Source organism: Danio rerio, chromosome 23, assembly GCF_052040795.2.
Source record: "Danio rerio strain M-AB ecotype USA chromosome 23, GRCz13ab, whole genome shotgun sequence".
In the NCBI taxonomy this organism is placed as follows: Eukaryota; Metazoa; Chordata; class Actinopteri; order Cypriniformes; family Danionidae; genus Danio; species Danio rerio.
The window spans coordinates 36,381,817-36,405,992 of record NC_141043.1 but is presented as its reverse complement, the minus strand read 5'-3'; the positions used below and the strand labels follow the sequence as shown (position 1 = coordinate 36,405,992).

The 24,176-nt window shown below is 36.4% G+C and overlaps 1 protein-coding gene across 20 annotated transcripts in view; it reads left to right on the top strand.

Moving 5' to 3' along the window:
* Positions 1–24,176, top strand: part of plxna2 (plexin A2) — a 775,091-nt gene that overhangs the window by 2,591 nt on the left and 748,324 nt on the right. For 15 of the 20 annotated variants that reach the window (XM_087307488.1, XM_087307493.1, XM_087307477.1 and 12 more), the window contains exons 1-2: positions 11,259–11,433; positions 14,960–15,095. The gene's annotated coding sequence lies outside the window, so the exon portion shown is untranslated. Of the gene's footprint in view, positions 1–80; positions 176–11,258; positions 11,434–14,959; positions 15,096–18,289; positions 18,386–24,176 lie in introns of those variants that run through there. The other 5 variants (XM_087307495.1, XM_087307483.1, XM_087307491.1 and 2 more) reach the window with 3 other exon arrangements.

Sequence of the window (24,176 nt, the reverse complement as noted above, 5' to 3'; positions counted from 1 at the left end):
TATTATTATTATTATTATTATTATTTTACATAGCTGAGACCTATTTTTTCTTAACCAAAATTACAAATGATTAAAAACAGACCTTTGATGAATGGCTCCACAGACAGAGCCTCTGGAGGACGACTGGATTCTGTGTTGAGGAGCAGCAGGTGTAGGAATGCCTGGCCCAACAGTGGTGAGATCTGCTTTCTGCATGAGTAGATTTATTAGGCCATTACTTGGACATCATGGGGTATAACACACACACACACACACACACACCTGGTTGTTCATCTGCCTGTGGCTCAGCGGTGCAGTAGCTCAGTTGGTTTGTACAAGGATCCTGCTGTTTCAGGCTTTAATTGGGAGCGTTTGCAGATCCATGTAAATTACAGGCCATCCTCTCCTCGTGTGAGACGCTCTTTAATGCCACCTCAGCAGCACGAGATGTTGATGATTGTTATTTAGCATCTTTTAGAGACCAATGTGTTTGTGTTATGGCATCCCTTTTTTGTGAAATGTAGATTTTAGTGGTGAATCTACACAATTACTTATTTAAATTCAGATGAGTTTGTTTGTTATTTTTCAGATTTAGTATATTGACATGGTTAATGATCAAAAAGAGCAACTTAACGTTTTTTTAAGCCATTGATCTGGCAAAATTCATTTCATTCAATTCATTTTATTTTCGGCTTAGTCTTTTTATTAATCTGAAGTCGCCACAGCGGAATGAACTGCCAACTTATCCAGCATGTGTTTTACGCAGCGGATGCCCTTCCAGCCGCAACCTATCACTGGGAAACACCCATATACACTTATTCACACACATACACTACGGACAATTTTTTAGCGTGCCTAATTCACCTACAGAATATAGTGCTTGTCTTTGGACAACCAGAGAAAACAGCAACGGCGAGAACATGCAAACTCCACACAATAATGCCAACTGACCACTAAAACCACTGACCTTCTTGCTGTGAAGCTGGTTTTCAGCATTCTTCAAAATATCATCTTTTGTGAGGAGAGAATTAAATTTTTTTGCTGGATAAGTTGGCGGTTCATTCCGCTGTGGTGACCCCAGATTAGTAAAGGGGCTACGCCGAAAAGAAATGAATGAATGAATGTTGTTTGAGAGTGCATGGGAATTTTGGGAAATCTGTTGTTATGGTTGAAGAAAAGCATAAAAATGTAAAGCTGAAAGAAAAATGTAATTAATGAGTGAAATTAAAAAAAAGGTTGAACACAATTGTATAAAATAAATAATTAAAATGGGACTAAAACAATGTATTAATTACATTAATAATTTGCAAAAGTGTACAAAAATATCAAATAATTTGATTAAAACAAATACATAAAAAACTAAATAAAACAACAAAATAAAGTGAAAATTATCAAATAAAACATGGAAAAATAGGAAAAATATATAAATATATTTGACAAATTTTTTATAATATAATGTGTATATTGTTTTATGAATCTTTTAGTATTTCTCAAGAAAGCGGCTGTGCTATTTATAAGATTGTAAGTAAACCCCTTTGATACATAACTTTTTATTTTCAAGTATAGATAGATAAATTGGGCGACACGGTGGCTCAGTGGTTAGCTCTGTCACCTCACAGCAAGAAGGTTGCTGGTTCAAGTCCCGGCTGAGTCAGTTGACATTTCTGTGTGGAGTTTGCATGTTCTCCTCATGTTGGTGTGGGTTTCCTCCAGGTGCTCCGGTTTCCCCCACAGTCAAAAGACAAACGGTATAATGAATTGAATAAACTAAATTGGCCGTAGTGTCTGTGTGTGAATGAGTGTGTGGTGTTTTAATGAATGAAGTTGGCGGTTCATTCTGCTGTGGCGAACCCAGATGAATAAAGGGACTAAGCCAAAGGAAAATTAATCTGCATGACATTTAACTCAAATATTACAATAACTTACATCAATAATATCTACATCTAGGCAGCATGGTGGCGCAGTAGGTAGCACAGTAAGAAGGTCACTGGTTCGAGACCCGGCTGGTTCAGTTGGCGTTTCTGTGTGGAGTTCGCATGTTCTCCCTGTGTTTGCGTGGGTTTCCCCACAAGTCCAAAGACATGTGTTATAGGTGAATTTGGTTAAGCTAAATTGACTGTAGTGTATAAGTGTGTATGGATGTTTCCCAGTGATGGGTTGCAGCTGGAAGGGCATCCGCTGCGTAGAAAATATGCTGAATAAGTTGGTGGTTCATTCCACTGTGGCGACCCCAGAATAATAAAGAGACTAAGCCGAAAAGAAAATGAATGAATGAACATCTGCATGTGTGCAAGTGATCCATATTCCACTTTGGCCTACTATTAAACTCAATATCTACCCAGAATACTGTAAAATAACAGACGGCAATTTAACAACTCGTAATCCATCTGTCCGTTTTCTGTCAAGTGAGTTAAAGAGGAAAAAACTGGAAACGCAAAGATGTCCGTCTTTTGGGAAGCATTTTCATTTAGCGCCATTTAGACAACGATAGTCGGTGGTCTCCGATTTAATTGTATCTTTGAGTGTTTTGAAGTTTATTAATCCATAAACCCCCATCCTCCAGGCTGAAAACAAACAAACAGCACTGAAATACGGCCCTCTCAGTCCTTTCATTAAAATGTAAATTTCAATCCGCAGCAGCCTAACAAGCAGCTGACCATTACAGCATTAAATAAAGCACTTCAATTGAACCGGACGACACACAAACACTCGCAGAAACACATCAGCCATCAACTAGTGTGATTAGTCTTACAGATCTGCTGCAGACACAATCTATTGTTTGACTTGATGAACAAGTTGATAGAATACAGAATTATATAAATCCGCTGGGCGTTACAAACCCGGACATCGCTGGCCACTGTTGGCTTATATTATAATTTATGTTGTCCATTGTCTCACTTCGCTGGTCTGATTGCAAATAAATGTTGCATGAATGATATTGGTAATTAATTTAGGCATAAAATTGCAAAGGCTCTGCGTTTGGCTGGAGGATGCGTAATTACTTAAAGTCCACTTGAGCAACTGGGCTATGCATCATATAACGCACAATTAATTCTCTTGTCTGTTTTGCTCTAAAATGAGGGATGAAATTCTCTGAGAAAAGTTATTTAGATGTTTTATAGCCTACTAAAGCAGAACAATGCACATGAAGAATATGTGAGGGGTGCAAAAGTGACCGTCAACACTGAATGTTTATGCGCAGATATTTTTTTAAATAGGGTTTTTGTGCTAAATAGCCAACTGTACCTTTTTTTGCTTAGCCTAATCATTGGTTATTGAATCGGATTAGACCATTAGCATATAGCTATAGTTCCTAAATTTAATTCATGTTTATTTCTGTTCACCTTGTTCTTCGCCGATGAGTGGGCGCAGCCATTTGAATCTTTATGGCTCGAGACTTCCGGTCTCATTTACTTCAAATCATTTTTAGTCTTGCTCGTTACGCTACTTGATGTTGCAAACTGATATTGGTCTGTATTGACCTTATTCTAAAATGCGGAAGTGTGCCTGTTTTCACGATTGTCTTAGAACTTCCGTTTCAGTCGCCTGTGGGAGAAATGACAAGGAATAATAAACGGCAAAAAACGGTCAAACTACTTGCTCTACAAACAAATGTTTGCATGACTATACAGACCAAGTAGAATAATATAACAAGGAAATATCAGTTTGCAACATCAAACAGCGAAACGAGCAGTTTTTAATGTCTATAACAGCCTTCCATTGCTGTTATCGCCAGAAATGGGGGTGAGCACGTATTTCACGCGTGCAATCAGAGTCCATGCATGCTAAAGTTGTTTTTAAGCAGAATGTCTTTATTTGTGCAGGTGAATTAAACAAAGCCTCTATCTTTGCTTCTCCTTTCTTCTTTATCATGTCAATATAACATTCACTCCATGTATACACAGCACATATCTAAACACTGCTGTTTTCTGGCTAGCAAACACGTTACTCTGTAGCACGGTCAAAAACCGTGTGCTTTCCCATACCTGACGCTCTTCCTCGCTTACACAGGCACCTCAGTTATAGTTTTCAGTTAGTGACACCTAGTGGACAACATAAATCACTACAACACAAAAAATGGCTCCTACAATGTCTAAAAATGAATGGAAGTGAATGAGACCGGAAGTCTCGTCCCAAAAAGGTTCAAATGGCAGCTCCCACTCGTCTGCGGAGAATTTGCTTGTAGAGTTTGACCGTTTTCTGCCGTTTATTATTCCCAGTCATTTCTCCCATAGCCGACTGAATCAGAAGTTCTAAAACAATCGCGAAAACAGGCGCACTTCTGCATTTAAGAATCATTAGCGCTTTTTCAATGTAGATTGTGTTAAAGCAGCTTAACATAGAAGTTATATTAAATTGAAACGGTGTCAGTCCAGTTTTCAGTGTTTATAAGTTCAGTTTATTTCAGTTCATTGTGGTTTAATTTTTACTGCTGAGAGTCCAAACATTGAAGAGCAGATCCGTCAATGCACAGCTCCACAAGTTCCAAACCAAGCAAGCCAGTGGCGACATCGAGGAACAAACTTCACCAATTGATGAAAGTGAAGGAAAAATTTAAAGAGAAACCAGGCTTAGTTGGGCACGACCATTTCTCTTCTGGCCAAACTTCATGTGCAGAGCTGCAGTCTAGGTGCCGGAGCCTGGAGAAGGCTGGATGTCCATTGTGGCGAAGCTGCAGGTGTGTGTAGGTCACCGGCGAGTGTACAGGCTTTATCAGTAAAATAGCAACTTTCATTTTCTGTCAGAAGAGTCAAGCTTTAAATCTGAAAATGATTTAAACTTCTATTGTTTTTTGCTTTTTGAGCAAGATGCTATTGGTCTAATCCGATTCAATTATTTTTGATAAGCCAAGCTAAAAGTATTCATGCCAAACCCTGGGATTGTCTGAATGGATAAAAATAATGTAAAACTCTTGGGGACTTGTAAATTGAGACACATATTTTATTTTAAAAAATAGCAACCACTAAACGAGTGTGCTGATGTGTGTCTAGAATGCACGGAATGTGTAGTTTCTTAGCTCCCTTCAGTGTACGAAAAATACTAGTCGGTTTATTTCTCAAAATGCCTTATAGGTTTATAGATGGTTTTCGACACAAACATGATGCAAGTTTTTTTTTATAAGGGAAGTCTTTCTAAGGAAAGTCAGTCTGCTTGGCAACCATTTTGAATTGTTTTCAGTCACGTCATTTGCGCTTTAAAATGTGAAAAAAAAGTACTGTAGGCCTACAATACCATTCAAAAGAATATAGAGTTACATATGACTTAAAATATTATTGATAGATGTCACTTATACTTATTTAGTTGATTAAAATAGAGTTATAAACAATATACACAAAGATCTGGGGATTGATTTTAAAAATCTGCGTAGAAACCTTTCTTAAAAGTGAACATAATGATTATAGTTCATATGATGATTTAAAGTAGTTCAATTAAGAGTATTTAAGTAAAACATGTTTGCTTAGAGTTTACATACAGCTGCACAATTCCGGGAATTCTGGGAGTTTTCTGGGAGACTGAACAATACGGGAGATGGGCGGGAGATGGGTCTGAAATACGGGAGACTCCCAGGGAAAACGGTAGTGTTGGCAGGTATGGTCTTGAGCATAAAATATGTATATGTGAATGTAGGCTGCTATTCACCAATAGACAAAATAATTCACACAATTGACATCTTATATAACAGTAATAAATAATGTAAAAACACAATGTGGTGCAAAACCTGAATCCTCACTGTTATTGAGGCTAAAATTAAGCTAAAATGCAATCATTTCAAAGTTAATTCCTAATAAGGCCATATGTGAGAGTTAAAGTGTACTTTGATATTTTACACAATCCTTTTGCGCACGATAACAGAGATGTAATCCACTTACACTTAGCAAACTTTCTGCCATTTGCCTGATTATCTGCAGGGACTCTGCCTTGACCTTTATGTAATCGTTCAACAATAACAAACCATTTCAGCTTCTGACAGACCTAGACAATATTAAGGGAGGGAAAAAATAAATAAATTCTGGCTACAAACCTCCTTATGTCTGAACAAAACTCTGTGTCATTTTTCTCAGTTTTGCTGAAGTGATTCACAGCCCACATGAAAAAAAAATAGTATAGTAATTTATTTTGCTTTTGAACCATACTCTAGTGAAGTCGTTAAATTCAGTTGTGATAATTCTATAGTTGCTAGGGTAATACAATTCGTATTTATATGTGAAATTGTGAGCGTAGATAATTACCAATAATTAATTCAAGTTGATTAGATAAATCAACCAACCGTTTTGCAAAAAAATCTAAAATAAAGCTTGTTAAAATGGACTTGAGGCGATATCTCCGTAACGTATTGAAATATTCACACCAAATTTGGTGTGTTATGACAACCATGGTCTGAGGTTATTTGCAGCGTTTGCTGCACTGCCCCCTAGTGGTCCGGATACAAACGAATTGCTTTTTTTTAATAACATTTCAACCCTTCGTCCAAACCTCATAAAACCACATCCGACAGAGCATGCTGAGTTGAAAAACGTCCAATTTTCCTAGGTAAGCCATTTTGGGCATAGGCCATTTAGATTTTTGTCAAAAAATGCTTTATTTTACGAACATATTCATGTATGATTACAAAACATGGTATGCCCTGAAACTACTCAAAAACCTCTGGACCTTGTGGGCAAAAGTTATAAGCAATTTTTAAAAAATGCCAGTAACTTTTCCTAAACTTTTCTCATTGACATGACATTTGTCTTGTTATATTCCCTGATAAAATTCAAGAACAATGATACCAAACATGCCATATTTGGGCAAACTTCTGTTGATTTCAAAAAACTTTCTTTTGCGAACTTCTCCTTGACCTTTGGTTCAATTGTCACCAAATTTCACTCCGATCATCTTCAGACCTTGCTGACCAAAAGTTATAAAAATCATATCAGTCAAATCATATCATATCAGTTTCAAGCGAAACTGTTGTCGTTTACGGCATCGACAAATGTGCTAGCACAGTGTCTGTGCATCTGAGGCTGCAAATCTGCAATGCTTAAACATATTGAACTTAACTTTAGTTGTGTCATTGTTAACTCACAATGACCACAATACATAAATTTGGTAACAGTGCCACCTTGTGGTCAGACGTTATAAACCGTTCACTAATCATAAATAATGAATCAAAAATTTGCTAATAATTTTAGACTGCATATGTTTATTGTGGTAAAATTCTCTCTTCTCAACTTATTCCTTGGGTCATGCCGAGAACATTTATACCAAATATGGCATATTTAGCTAAACTTCCTGTCCGCCATATTGATTTAATTAAATTTTTTTGTAAACTCCTCCTTAGACCATTTTTCAAAATATCACCAAATTTGACTCGGATCATCGTCAGACCATGTTGACCATATGGTGTGAAAATCGTGTCAATAGACAAAACAGTTTTGTTTATGACAACGACAAATGTGCTCATTCTGCCACTAGACTGCTTTGCTCATTTTTGCTCTGAACTGCTTGGCCTTTTAATTGCTGTTTGCAGCTATATATATATATATATTTATATATATATATATATATATATATATATATATATATATATATATATATATATATATATATATATATATATATATTTATACTGTATATATATATATATATTTATATATATATATTTTTTTTTATTTATGTAAATGCTATATACATTATTCCTGTTTATGTAAAGCACTTTGAATTGCCACTGTGAGTAAAATGTGCTATATCAGTGGTTCTCAAACTGTGGTACTTGTACCACTAGTGGTACACAGGCTTCCTTCTAGTGGTACACGGAGGAATGAAATATGCTTAGTACATGCTATACAAATTTCAAAATTTATCAAAAATGATGTATATAATCTGCCATATATGACATATAGCCTATATATCCGAGGTAATCTGCAACTTTTTTATCGTTGCAGAGTTGTAGCTGCTTTACTGGGCCTACTACGCTACTGTATTTCAATACTGCTAATTTTGGTGGTACTTGGAGAGAAAAATTTGAGAACCACTGTGCTATATAAATAAACTTGCCTAACCCTAACCCTAACTATAGTAACATAAACACATGACCCAATACATTTTTTTTACAACTTTATACTTCAATACACCACTGTAAAAACTATTATAGTACTGGAGTATTACATCAGTTCAGTATTTAAATGACACATTAGGCCCAGTTAAACAGTTCAGTTTTACCATTTTTGAATCCATTCAGCTGATCTCTGGGTCTGGAAGGAGCACTTTTAACTTAGCTTAGCTTAGTTTAGCATAATAAATAATTGAATCATATTAGAGCATGAGCATCTAAATAGCCCATTTTAATTCTCCTCCTGTCTTAGTACACAATGTAGCTACAGAAGTTTCAGGCTTTCATACAGAAAGGTATCTTTTTTTTTTTTTTTTTAAATTTGAGCAAGATGCTACTTGTCAAATCTGATTCAATTCTTTTTGCTAAGCTAAGCTAATTGTTCTCCCGCCAGACCTGAGACCAGCTGAATGAAATAAAACATGTTTAAACTGTAGGAAACTGTAGGAAACAAAAAAAATAAGTGCTGTTTTTGTAGTATGCTATTGAATTTATTAACAAAGACTTGTAAATACTAGCATAAAACACTTCAAAAACACTAGAATGCATTATAAACTAGCCTACTGTATGCTTTTAATGGTGCAGCGTTGTTCATGATATTCAAATGTTATGATGATCATCTTCTAATGAATGCAGATGGCGGTCAGGGTTTTGTTCGTAGATGGATATTTAAACGGACTGTGTTAAAGCTGTAAACAGGCTCCCGAGGGATCTCATTATGATGAACTATATGAAGAGGTCAGTCCACACTCCGTCGCCTCCATACATGTTAATATCATACCATGCTTGTATCTACATAGGTGTTGAGTGGGTTGATTATGTAGTTGGGCGATTTCCATTATTACAGACTGTAAAAACCGGCCCCCATAACTGAATTTACTGGGGTGATCAGTGCGTTTATGGGGATAATAATAAAAATAGAGGAGCTGTGTAGTTCTGCGTTGGTGTATCTGCATGCTTATCTCACATGCAGATATGGCGTTCACTTTTACTGTCAATCACAGCTTCATCTGATTATATCATTCAGCTTATATTTGGTGGTTAACTGGATCTGATAGATTGCAGTGAGCAGAGGAAAGAAATGAAGTGGCCATTTACTTCAGAAATGATTTTAGTTACATGTCTGGTCATGATGGTGGGTTTTGTGGTCCATTATCAGTTATAATAAAACATCATGTGGAAATCAATAAACTTTACACCTGATTATGAGGCCGTTATTTGTATGCAGTCAATTGACGTCTACCAGCTGCAAATAATATTGAATAATTATAGCCTACAATATTATTTGATAACTTTTTATATTATCTACAGGGTGACATTTAAAGATGATTTTTTTTTTACTTTGGTTAACAAATAAAAATACATCCGATACAGTTATTAATCTTTGTTATGATGTTTTTAACATTTTGTTTTAAACAAAAAAATCCTATATCTGTGTCTCTCAGTATACACCTTCTCACTCCCTGCAGTCTGCTGATACTCTCACCCTTCAACAGCCACCCTGTAGTATAAAATCAATGGGGGAAGAGAACAGAGAGCTTTCTCTGTTGCTGCACCTAAGTTATGGAATGCTCTACCTTATTCTGTGAGAAATGTTTTCACATTAGCTAGTTTTAAGAAGATGCCAAAAACTCATCTGTTTAAGACTGCATTTTTAGATTATTGATTATTCTGTGTTTATATTTTAGAACTTTTTTTAATGTATACTTATATTTAATTGCATGTTTGATGTCTCTGTTGTTGTAGCGCTTAGGTTCTTAGAAAAGTGCATTATCAATAAAATGTATTATTATTATTATTATTATTATTATTATTATTATTATGTGTGAATGAGTGTTTCACAGTGATGGGTTGCAGCTGGAAGGGCATCCACTGCGTAAAACATATGCTGGATAAGTTTGCGGTTCATTCCATTGTGGCAACCCCATATCAATAAAGGGACTAAGACATCATTAGAAAAAAATAGAAATCTAAAATATTTAAATTAAAAACTGTGGCTTATTGTCATTTAATTAGGCAAATAACAAACTGGCCCGCACATTTAACTTTTCTCAGTCAAGAAAAGTATTTTGAAAAATAAAAATTAAAACATAATAATAATAATAGTAATAATAATATTAATAATAAATAATAATAATGTTAAGCTTCACAACTTTTCTACCGTCTTTTGAAAAAAGTACATTTGAATATTCATTGTTAACAGCATTCGCAAAAATAGTATTTCAGTTCATTTTAATACGGGCCACTTTTGGTGCTTTTTATTGCTCATTTTGTGTGTCAGGAATAAGGACCAAGATATAGAATAAATGTTATTTGTAAAATGATTTCTCCATTTAAAAACAATACAGTAAAGATTACTTCTCTCATCTTAGATTGTTTTCTTGCACAGCTGGTTGTTGGATTCATGAAAAATAATTGTTTCCATTGATCAAAACTGATCTCAAGTAACACAGAAGTGTCAACCAAGGAATTCACTTGCTCTTAAAGCCTTTTTCGATGAGTTATTTTCACAATGTATGATAGCATAGCAGTCAAAATAAGGCAAGGCAGGTTCACTTATATAGCACGTTTCATGGTGGCAATTCAAAGTGCTTTAAATAAACAGGAATAAAAGAGACAAGTATAAGAAAAATGAAAACAAATAATAAAAATTATCAAAAAAAAAACAAAAAAAACAGAACAGATAAAAGCAGATAAAATGTGAAAACACAATTAAGACAAATGATCTCATGTATTTGACAAATTTTGGCTTTGTCAGTGAGTGGTGGGTCTTTTGAACCCCTTGGCTACAGGCCTGATTAATATGGCTTATTATAATTAATGTGGCAATTAATACATTAAATTGAGAATGGAAATTAGCTATTTTTACATAATAGATAGAAAATATACACAAATTCAGTCAACATGTCTATAAAATAAAACTGACTTATTTACCCCCCCCCCCCAAAAAATGATTCAAATGAACAATAATGCAAATATTGCATCTCAATCATCCATATTTATATTCAGATATTTTTATATTTAACCAACACATTTCCAATCTACCAAAAGTGAAATAAAACTGCAGAGACTCGATGTGAGAACAGATCAAACATTTGCAGTGTCTGATTGTGGCCCACTGGAGGGCACTGTGGTTCCGCCGAGTCAAACTGGAAATCTGAAAACTGCAATGAAGAGACTCGTTTCTATACTGAAGGAAACCGCCGCCGCACAACGTGGAGAACATACGGTGTGAAAAAGTTTGCTTTTAACTCACAGATGTAATCTCAACAGCATACGTGTGTACGAGATGCTTTACAGACGGAGTGTCTGTTAAACGCGTGCTCCCTTCGAGAGATGTCAAAGAGATGCAAATGAGTCAGGTAAAAAAAAATCTTCCAATGACACGAAAGATTCCCTGGAGACTCAATCAATTTGCTCCATTTTGGTTTAAAGGCGGTGGAATAGGGAAGATAATGTTTGGGGAGGGGTGCACGGGGATTTGAAAGCCCCTTTATCCATTTAATTGGAGGAAACAGGTACACTTGTAAACTGACACGAATCATTTTTTGAATTGTTACACACTCGGATGTTGATGGTTTAGGCCCATCGCTAGCCCGTTGATAGGGGTCGTCTCAGCCCATCACAAAATGACGGCACATTTTTAAACACGTGGCTTAATATACCTAAACATCATCCAGAGAAACCCAGATTTCTGTCAAACTACACTTGTAATTAACCCTAATGGGAAAAGAACGAGTCCTAATTCCATAGATAAAGTGAAAAACAGCACATTAAGTTTCTCCCCATTGAAGTAAGGAAAAAGGTTAATGTGGCTCAATGTACCTTAACAACAAGCGGGAAAAATCAAATTTCTATCAAATGTGTACTCAAGACAAACACGTTCTGATGTCAAAAAAATGAGCTCTAATTTTAGTGTGTGAAAATTTTCACATTCTGCCTTTTAAGTCTATTGTTAAATTCAATTTACCTTTATTTGTATAGCGTTTTTACAATGCAGATTGTGTCAAAGCAGCTTCACATACAAGATTATTGTAAATTGAAACGGTGTCAGTCCAGTTTTCAAAGCTTAAGTTCAGTTTAGCTCAGTTCATTGTGGTTTAATGTTCACTTCTGAGAGTTCAAACACTGCACTGCAGAGCAAATCCATCAATGCGCAGCTCTACAGGTCCCGAACCATGCAAGCCAGTGGTGACAACGCCGAGGAAAAAACTTCACCAATTGGCGAAAGCGAAGAATCAAAAAATCCTCGAGAGAAACCAGGCTTAGTTAGGCACAACCGTTTCTCCTATGGTCAAACTTCTTGTGTAGTGCTACAGTCTAGGCACCAGAGGCTGGAGAAGCTGGACTTCAACAATTACAAGGAAACCGCTTAACATGCCTTAACACTAACCAGGTAAAACCACATTTCTGTCAAACTTTACTTGTGATTAACACTAACTATTGTAAAATGAACGGGCCTTAATTCCATAGATAAAGTGAACAATATCACGATCAGCATTTTCTCCCCATTGAAGTCTATAATAAGGAAAGGCTTAACATAACTTTACAACAACTGAGGGAAACCAAATGTCAAAAAGGCTTTTCATAAAATCAAAGTTAGTGTTAATCACAAGAAAAATATGATAGAAATTTTATTTTTCCCACTTGTTGTTGAGGTACAATAAGCAACATTAAGCTTTTTCTTTATAATAGACTTCAATGGGGAGAAAACGCTTAATGTGCTGTTTTTCACTTTATCTATGAAATTGGGACTCGTTCTTTTTACATTAATTAAGGTAAATTACAAGTAGAGTCTGACAGAAGTTTGGGTTTCTCTGGTTGATTTTTAGCAATGGTGGAAAGAGTACTAAATAATCATACTCAAGTAAAAGTACCATAACTTGTCTAAAAATGTAGTGCAAGTAGAGTAAAAGTGTCTGTTGTAAATATTACTCAAAGTATGAGCAAAAAGTTTGCCTTTCATAAGTACTCATGAGTATTACGTTGTAAAAAGCTAATGCATTTACATGTAATTTGTGCATGTATGTGTGTAAATGTAACATTTTGTAGTGCATTTAAGTATTGCCCAGCAGGCACACAACATCATAAGATGTTAATATTAGGTTAGATTTAGGTTGTGATGTCAGGTGACCAAAATGTAATGTCTAGCCAGCGTCTAAGGACAATGTTATTTTGATGTCTAATAATGACATTAAATGATGTTGATATTTAGTTGATTTTAGGTTGTGTTAGAAAGTGACCAAAATCCAACGTCGAGTCAACTTAATCTTAAACCAACATCATATTGACGTCAAATACTGACTTTTCACATTGATATTTGGTTGGTTTTAGGTTGGACATAGACATTGGCCTGACGTTGAGTTCTGACGTCAACCTGATTTTTATTTCCAAACAAAATGTAGCGTCCTCCTGACTTTAGGGTACAATGTCAATCTGACGTCATGTTGACGTGCCTGCTGGGTGTTTAAGGCCATCATTCAGTAAACACCTGTCACCTTCTCATTAGAGACACGCATCTTAACAGTCTCTTGGTCAATGCATCTAAAGATTTCCTTGGACACTTTTAATGCTTCCAAACAGTTTTCTGCAATTCTAAAGTGCACATGTCTTGAGGTAGTTCATTATGATGCGATTTACCTTCTGTGCAAATAAAAAAAACAGTTTATTTTGATGGTCCGTTTGTTGAATTTAAGTTACATTGCATCTACATGCCAACTAATTCTCATTAGATCATAAGTAGACTGTTAGGTTGGGGTTCGGGTTAGTGTAAGTTGACATGTACTTGCAAAGTTTCTTATAGTCAGTTAAATGTCTGTTGAGCAGCAGTATCAATAGATATTAAGCAGATAGTCTACTAATGCTCAAATAGATCATCAAAATGTCACCTACTGGTGCATGACCACAAGAATGACATAGTGGCTGAGCCTTACTTACTTCAAGGAATGCATTCCAAGGTAGAAAGGCTTCGAGACCAATCTAAATCCCAATCCAGCAATACATCTATCTCTTCCTGTCTCCTAAGATCCCTTCAGCTGAGCAATTTGTGAAGGCAGCAAGGATGTGCTCTTTGATAACTTACAATTTCTAAACGTTGCAGGCAAAAAATGCTTCCTAAAGCTTTGCTTGATGTACATTGTGTGTAGTTGTAATTTGTTTTAACAATTTTTTTTTACTTTTAACTTAATTTCTAGCTTTAGAAGACTTTCTATATAGTAGTCAATCAACATAATATAAAAAGGCATCATTTACAGGCAATGTAATAATAACAAAGCAAAATAATGTAATAATAATGTTCAACCCCTAAGATAACTTCATGAAAACTTTATTAAAAGCCTCAGTCAGAAAAAAGTGACGAAGCTTGAGAGTTTCAGCCTCGCTAGAACATTGATTTGATGTCCATCTGTTTGAATTTTGTTGTCGAGACCCTGTTTGATGTTAGGTTTGCTAATGCAAGAGCATGATGTTAAAACACTTCAGTCAGAGCAATGTCATATATTATTTTGATGGCAAGGACAGAAATATTTTCTGTTCAACATCGTTCTGGTTTTAACCTGACAAATATCCCTCAGGTCGACAAAGCTCATTATTTGAAAAGTGTCAAAATTGGAAGATGAGTGTAAATCATCTAACTTTTATGCTGCTCTATAAATAATTATTTACTTTAAAAATGTCATTCGGTGCAGAAATGCCTACATACTTTGTTCCAATGCATGAATGAGTCTGCTGTTATGCTTTGTTTGTCTCCATCTGTTTCAATGCGTGTGTGTGTGTGTGAGGGAGACAGAATTCATTTTTGACATTTATATGTATGTGAGGGACAAACAAAAATAGTATGTGTCAGAGAGAGTGGCAATAAACCCATGTTGTTTTGTTTCTTTCTGACAGAGCCCATCTGCGCCATGGCATTGTCTTCATTTTGCAGTGAAGATGTGTTCTCGGCTTCTTGCTGTGTCATGGCATTTCAACACCATCAGAAAATCATTACGCATCAGAGAGAAGCAGGAAGACGGACTTGTCAGATGTAAGACATTGTCACATAGTTAATATCTACAACTTTTTTTGTTTGTTTGTTTGCACAGGCTCCATTCTTGCATTACAAATTACTGGACATGATTATTAGTAGGGCAGCATGGTGGCTCAGTGGTTAGCACTGTCGCCTCACAGAAAAAAGGTCGTTGGTTTATCCAATTCACCCAAAACTTAATTTATGTGAATTGGATGAACTAACATGGCCCGTAGTGTATGAGTGTGTGTGTGAATTTGAGAATGTATGGGTGTTTCCCAGTAAATATTATACAATCAGTGTTGCTCTACAGTTTTAATATTTTTTACTTGGAAAATACAGCAAGATTTCAAACTAACTTTACCGTTAATGATGATAAGTGGTCCCTGGATAGATTCTGTAACAATTTCAGAATACTTTATGCTTCATATTTTGTTGACTTTTAATGCTGCATTAATGAAAACAATGAATTTGGGTTGCTTAATATCGTGTCTCTCTTAGGCCGATTTCTAAAGTGCTAATGCAAGCTTAGACCTGTTTAGAAGGAGCGCAAACCACAGAAAATGGAGCCATAATGCATTCAAACTTAAAGGGATAGAATTACATTTTTTCATAATTTAATCACACACACGTGTCTTTTCATCTGTGGGACATAAAATATATTGAGAAATCAAAAAGTTTGTTTGTACGCTGTTGGTTTGATGCCAGTGCTTATGAAAAACTTCTGTAGAGAAAAACAAAAAATGATGCAGGTTTGGAGCAACATGAGGGTGGCCACTTTCAGTATATTTCTTTAAAGAGATAGTTGTTCACCCAAAACTGAATATTCTGTAATTACTCGCTCCAATCGTCTTTGACTTTTTTAAAGAAGGTAGCTGGAAACCTGCAACCATTGCTTTTCCTACTATGAAAGTCAGTGGTTACAGGCTTTCAGCTTTCATCAGAATATCTTCTTTGTTTAACCACTTGTGGGTGAGTAAATATGAATATTTGGGTAAAGTATCCCTATAATTTTTTGGCTTCTTTTGCTTTTAAAAACTAACCATGTTTTAATTTATTTATCGGTGTTTCAAGAGTTCACACTTAGCTGATGATTAATTATAAAAGCTTGTTTGGCATGCTGTCCCGGGAGAGAGCCCTGAGCTCATGAGATCCTCGAGCCCAGGGCTCCCTCCCGTTGCAAGGCGGGAGGGGAGTTTGAGCTCAGGTAGATCTCGAGAACTCCCCTGCTGTAGCAAGTGAATGCTCTTGAAATAAATTACTAACTAGAAGCGTGTCTATGTTGACCATTTGGATTGTTCAATTGACTTAATTGCAAGTTTTTAGGCGGTGGGAGGAAACCGGGGAACCGTGTGGAGAAGTGCAAACTCCACACAGAAATGTCTGCTAGTTTTGGTAAAGCCAGGAACCAGAGACATTCTTGCTGTGAGGCGACAGTGCTAGGCACTGGGCCACCGTGTCACCCGTCTAAGAAGGAGGAGTAGGGGAGGAAGGGGGGACTCTTCAAAACGAAGATAGCAATTGAATAAACCCCAGGGTATTTATAGTAGTAGTTATAGAGTCATCTGATTGGATCGTAGTAAATTAGATAATGCGGGTCAGCTGCTAGCAATCATAAGCACGTGATCCTCTCGAAATTTGTTTATACATAAACTTCACTTAACAAGATCATACATAGTAGTATATAATAAAGAATAAGAAAAATTACAGACTTGGTCTTAGTTTTTTTTATTTTCCCTCTATACCCTCAAAATAAAATAAAAACCAATTACATTTCTGAATTAAAACAAACATGTACTCTGAGGAAGAAAAAAATGAGCAAGTTTACAAAAAGTAAAAAAAGAAAAAGAAAAAGATAAAAAGCTTGCTTTAAGAAGTCAATATTTCCTCTTTCCAAGCATTTAACCATGTTTTTTTTAATAGTAAAATTGCAGCAACCATGTTTTTTTTTGGTGCATTGATCATTTTTATAATCGCACTTTTACATCAATTACCATTGTAAAACTATGGTTAGATTTGCAAAAGTATAGGCAGTTTTTAATCTTGTCAAGCCGTCTGAAAATATAGTGCTCGTGTGTGAGGCACTGTAAAAGATGCAAGTGCACGTTCTTTAAATGTGTGTTTATTTAGAGAAACAATGGACAATTTAAGACAGTCTCATCTCATATGCACATAAGCCAGTCTGTGGTCCCCTATACAAATACAATAGAGCAGTGATCGCATTTAAGGCATAGTTCACCCAAAAATGATAAATCTGCCGTCATTTACTCACCCTTGACTTGTTCTGAACAGGTTTAATTTTTTTTCTTTTTTTTTCTGTTGGAAACTAAAGAAGATACTTTAAAGGATGTTGAAAACCTGTTACCGTTGGTGTCCATAGTAGGGAAAAATACTACGGAAGTCAATGGTTCCAGGTTTCCAGCATTCTTCAAAGTATTTTTTTTTGTGTTCAACAGAAGAAAGAAACTCAAACTGGTTTGTAAGTAGTAAAGTGTGATTGAATAAATACAGAATTAAAAAAAAGCAGAAAATAAAAACATGAAACTATCCCTTTGTCAACAGATGGATGGACCTCCTGTTCTAGCATTTTCATTAAAAGAGATTTCAGTTTTGAAGCTTATCAAATCTTATTTTATCTTTTTTGGAGTTGAGCTCAACCTTTAAACATTTTATTACACATTCTCCTAATTCAAAAGTTAAATTTTTCATTATTCTATTTATTATTTTATACTTTGGTATCTCAAGAAGCATGTTAGTGCTTCTTCATAGTAGCTGATTGTGACCAAAACACTTCTGCCTGTTCAAAATAGACAGATTAGGGATGCACCGATCCTGATACTTGGATTGAATATCGGTTCGAAACCGAATTTTTGCTGGATCGGGTATCAACCAGCTGGTACCAAACCAAATCCGATTTTGCGCGTGCGCTATATTCTGTGTCATTTATAAGCCAACAAAACCTATGAAGTTAGCCTATTATAAGGCAGTAAAAAGTTGTTGTGTAGGCCTACTATATCCCAAATGTTCTGAAGCCATTCTATCGTTTAATGTGAAGTAAAGATCGTATTCGAAATACTGGAGAGGGTTATTACCTGTTCTTCACACAAAGTAGGCCTACCTAAAACTTTATATTAGAAAAGGCTCAGCAATTCATTGATCAGATCCTCAATGCTGATTTCTGATTTCTTCCCTTTGTGTTGCTGTTTTGGCAGTGTCCACAGATACCGGAGGACTGCGAGCTGTGTCTTAGTGATACATCAAGCACGTCATTCGCGCATGGATTTTGTAGACTCGATGTGCGCCACTCTGTAAGATTATTCTCACAATGAGTTTCTGTTCTCTCATCCTTTCGACTGAGTTTATTTTTCTGAGAGGAATACTTTCAGTGCTGTGAATAGTTTGTCTGGCTCTTGTGTTCAAAGTAGTTGATTTAAATTAATAAAATTGAAACTGATGGGCGCAATTTGGATTGTCATGAACAGAAAATTATTTAGCCCAATATAAGCTACCCTAAAATAGTATTTCATTGTAACAGTTTAGTTTAGTCTTTGTCAAATCTGCAGAAAAATATCAGGCTTTGCTAAAAGGCTGGTTATTTTACCAACAATTAGTGTCAATAGTTGTAACCTATTACAGATTTCAAAGAAAAATCTTAATATTAAAAAAGGAAGCATAAGCTGGACCACAACAGATCATGTCAATGTTGTAAGGCAGGGGGTCACCAATCTCACTCCTGGAGGGCCGGTGTCCCTGCAGGGTTTAGCTCCAGCTTGCTTTACCTGCCTGGTTGTTTCAAGTATACCTAGTAAGAGCTTGATGAGCTTGTTCAGGTGTGTTTGATTAGGGTTGGAGCTAAAATTTGTAGGACACCGGCCCTCCAGAAACAAGTTTGGTGAACCCCTGTTGTAAGGAATGCTCAAATAATGTAGTCTAGTTTATGGCAAGCATGTTTTTAGTTAGATTGTGCCATCTGTCATATACAGTATAGTAGGCCAACAGGTCTGTTATTTTTACTAAAGGAGATATTATTTGGGTTATTCACCAGAACTATAGAAACTGTATTATGTTAAAAAAAAAACGGCAAAGTATCAGGATCGGATCTGTATTGGTTGATACTCAAAGTTTTGGTATCAGGATCGGATCATTTCCAAAAATAATGGTATCGGTGCATCCCTAAAACAGATAAAACAAGCATTGGGGATTTGTTGCTTGTTTCTGTTGTACTGAACCCATATTGAAGCGTGGACCTCTAAATCAAGGTTAGCACTTAACTGTTACACTCCTACTAGGGCTGGGCGATATGGCAAAAATGCAATCTCTATAATTATTTTCCATATTGAACGATAAAGATATATAAGCTGTTAATGCTTCCATGTTTAAAAGAGTACCCCACCATGACTGAAGCCACAAAAATTAGAGGGTCCATTAAATGGCATAACATATTTTCAGTCAATACATTTCCAGTGACATCTCTAATATCAACATACTTCTAGATTCCCATTGTTGCACATTTATGCTATGTGATTGGATCTCATGGCAAGTTCAGACTGCATGATTTTTAAAAGTAACACAGATGTTTTCACACTGCATGACTATCTTGGTTAGCGTTTTGTTGCTGCTTTGTTTCCACTGCAAGATGGATTGGCAACAGGAGGTTTTACACTGCATGACTTTACAATAGGAGAATTGCCCAATAGTATCTGGATTTAGCCTTTATGATGCAAGCTGAGACTGCATCACTAAGCGATGCAATGTCAGACTGAATGGAGTGAGTGACATCACTGTGACGGGTAGGGTTAGGGGTGGGGTTAGGTGAGTGCATTAAAAAGCATTGGATGCAGCTCAGATTGCACTGCATCGAGTCTGCAGCCAGACCCCTCTCGAATCACAAACAACTTTGTCCAAACTGTCTCACAACCAAAAACATGTAGTATATGCTTTGTTATTAATGAGAAAGAAGCTTTTAATGGTGTAGAAAATGTACATATTTGCTCACCTGGGTTTGAAGGAATTAGCAATTTCTTGCTTTCTTTTTCTTTTTCGACCCGGTTGTGAAATTGCTCACATGACAAGTTAAACGGACACGGGTGCTCCTGACAAATTTCCACTAGTTTTTCCTTCGTTTCTAGGGTCCAAATAGACTGAAAATGAACCCTTTTTAATTCTCCCACAACCTCCCGCTGGCCTGCAGGTATCCATTCTAGTGAATGCTGCTCTCTCATTGGCTGAGGGTAATCACCGGTATTTTCAGTCAAAACTCATTTCACACAGCATGATTTAAATGGCCGACAGCTCCAGATATTTAGCATGTCAAATATCTCACGGGCATCGGTGACTCGTCAGAGATTCTCTTAGTTCTCGTCTTTGATAGTTCAGATTTTGTGATTGTTACTTGTGATTTTAGGCATTTGTCGGCGATTTCTCAAAACCTGTCGGCATGTCAAAATCGGGGCTATCATGCAGTCTGAACTTGGCATTAGATCAAAATAGAGTAAAAAACAGGTGACATCACTTCACTACTTTACATCAATGATCAATTCTTTTCAGCTATAATTTTTAATGGAAGAAACTGAATGCTCTAGGCTGCTAGGTGTAAAAATTGAACAGGCTTTCAAAGGCAATTTCATTAAACTGTTTTCGTAACAGCTTCCTGATGCATGCATTATACACTACCTGATAAAACACTACTATCCAAGGTTTAAAAACAACAAACAGTAACTTGACTTCTAGTTGATCATTTGGTATCAGAAGTGGCTTGTATGAAAGGCAAAGACTTATAGATTACGATTATTTTAGCAAAATAAAATATGATCTTTCCTTGATTTTTGTATTTATTTATTTTTAAGTGCAGAGCTTATTGTTATCAACATAAATTTGATCATAATTCGGTATAATGTTGTTTATCGGCTCAGCCCTAACTCCTACTTTGAGTGCATTATTTATGTCTAAAACTAGCTTGATACAAACAATCAACTTATACAGGTGAAGTACTGTTTTCGCTGATTAGTGATGATTATAGAGCATATGAAACCGCCAGCTCTCACTGATGGAATGCTTAAAGTTTCAGTATGTGGCCCATTGGCCTGCCGGTGTTTTGAACATACTCTCCTCTCCTCCCCCTGCACTGTAATTTGTTTAGATGTTGATTTATGAACTAATTGCCTATAATTGCTGCTTAGCACCACTATTAATCCATGATGTGTGGTTCCAGGAGCACATTAGTCTGGATTTGTATAATGAAGTAATTAGTTCAATTATAGAAGAAATAAAAGGAAAGGAAAAAGGAGGCTTTTTTTAAGAAGAAGAGAAGCACTTATAAGATAAGAGAAAAAGAGAGAGAGGATGCCGTGTGTTTGTGTGAGCTCATCTCGGTGAATAAGTTCCTTCTGTACTCTGTTCCAAAGCTTTCAGCGCCCGTTCCTGTGTGTTTTCATAGCCCGGTCTGTCCTGTCTCTCTGAGGCTGACGTACAGACTGCATTGTCTGCAGGCATTGTCATTGTTATTAGCCTTGTGGATTGCTTCAGGGGTATGTGCGAGCTCAGGGGAGATGGAGCCAGGCTGGATAATTAGTTTTTCCTCAATGCCAGACGAGCGCACCGCCACTGTCGTGGACTGGAAACAGGAAGTGCTAAGATTGTCAAGGCAACAGCCGCCAGACTGCATTCCAGCGCAGACTCCCCTTACACACCGTCAAAACACTGACAGGACAATGGCAGCGCTCTCGATGGAGGGAACAGATTGCTGTCATTATGTTCTGTCAGGTGCTTTATTGCAGAAACGTCTTCATGAGAGGCACTGGGAACTGTCGGTAGGGATGAGCAAAATTTATAAAATAATCTAATTGCAATATTTATTTGTTTGTTTATATATTTGTTTATTCATATATTTAATTTTTTATATTCAATATATTTAGCACTTTTTTTCATCGGTGTTATTTAAAAAATGGATAATCAATAATATTAGGTGTGAAAATATTTCCTTCGGGTGCTCCGATTTGCCCCACAAGTCCAAAGACATGTGGTATAGAGCAGGGGTTTCTTTTTCAGCTTTTCAGCTCGCGACCCCCAAAATGACAATGCCAGTGACTTGTGACCCCCAATATCTTCTGAGGTGGTTATAAATACAGAGACCTTGCATGCAATGGCGCACACACACCAATAGACCCAAGTCTGTTCTTCGTTTAATTTTTTAATGTATGTCAGTGCTGTAAAAGGGCCAGAAAGTTTAACCTGGTGTTATAAAATCAATCTGCTGCATCTGACACTATTGCTGTGTCTAAATGTAATTACCCCAGGGGTCGCAATCCAATAGAACAATAAGCTACTATAGTAACTATAAACAACTTTTTTTTTCTCTTCAGTAGGTTGTGAATAAAATATGGTAAATCTTATGGTTCAATAAAAATAAATAGATTTTTGGAAGTCACCAGGCAACCCCTCTTCATTGTCCCACTACCCCTCTGGGGGTCCCGACCCCCACTTTGAGAACCACTGGTATAGAGTAAGCTAAATTGTCCGTAGTGTATGTGTGTGAATGAATTAACGTGTATGGATGTTTCCTAGTGGTGGGTTTCAGCTGGAAGGGCATCCGCTGCGTAAAACATATGCTGGATAAGTTTTGCTTTGGCGACCCCAGGTTAATAAAGGGACTAAAGCAGAAAAGAAAATGAATCAATGAAGGTATGAAAATATTAGTATGTAATGTAATTATTATCTTCAGAAAATTAAAGTAAAAACTTATGCAATTTTCTTTATAAATCTGCCTTAAAAACGGTAGCTCAGTGGATGGCACTGTTGCCTCACAGTAAGAAGGTTGCTGGTTTGAGTTTTGGCTGGGTCAGTTGGCATTTCTGTGTGGAGTTTGCATGTTCTCCCCTTGTTGGTGTGGGTTTCTTCCGGGTGCTCCGGTTTCCCCCACAGTCTAAAGACATGCAGTAGGTGAATTAAGTACACTAAATTGGCCGTAGATTATGTGCGTGCATGTTAAATTGAATGGATGTTTCCCAGTTCTGGGTTGCAGCTGGAATGGCATCCGCTGTGTAAAACATATGATGTAAACTTTACATCTTCAATTAGTTCTTTTTGACTATAATTTTTAAGTGAAAAAAAAAGAATACTGTTGGCTGCTAGGTGTTCAATAAATGAAAGTGCAAGTAAAAATTGAACAAGCGTTTAAAGGCAATTTCATAAACTGTGCATTCATAAAATCTTCCTGATGCATACATTAAACACTACCTGACAAAACACTATTATTCAAGTTTTAGGAACAGAAAATAATAACTTGACTTCTAATTGATCATGTGGTATCAGAAGTGGCTTATATGAAAGACATAAGGCCTCTAGATTACACTTATTTTAGCAAATTCAAATATGATCATGCCTTGATTTGTAATGATTTAATTAGGACAGTATCGTCTGTTTTTGCTAAGACAAAAGTCTTGTCACTTAACAGAAATAATGCACAAAATATAATATGAAGTCATAATGCAGTGGAAAAAGAATGAATATTGTGTATGACTCCCATGAGCTTGCATGACTGCATCCATACATCTCTGCAATGACTCAAATAACTTAATAATAAAGTCATCTGAAATGGCAAAGAAAGCGTTCTTGCTGGACTCCCAGTGTTTATCAAGATTCTTTGGATTCAACTTCAATGCCTCCTCCTTCACCTTACCCCAGACATACTCGGTAATGTTCATGTCTGGTGACTGGGCTGGCCAATGCTGGAGCACCTTGACTTTTTTTGCTTATAGGAACTTTGATGTGGAGGCTGAAGTATGAGGAGCAGCGCTATCCTGCTGAAGGATTTGCCCTCTCCTGTGGTTTGTAGTGTAATGGGCAGCACAAGTGTCTTGATACCTCAGGCTGTTGTTGTTGTCATCCACTCTGCAGATCTCGCACACATCCATACTGAATGTAACCCCAAACCATGATTTTTCCTTCACCAAACTTGACTGAATTTGTTGAGAATCTTGGGTCCATGCGGGTTCCAATAGGTCTTTTACAGTATTTGTGATGATTGGGATGCAGTTCAACAGATTATTCATTGGAAAAATCTACCTTCTTCTTCTTCTAAATGATCAACTAGAAGTCAAG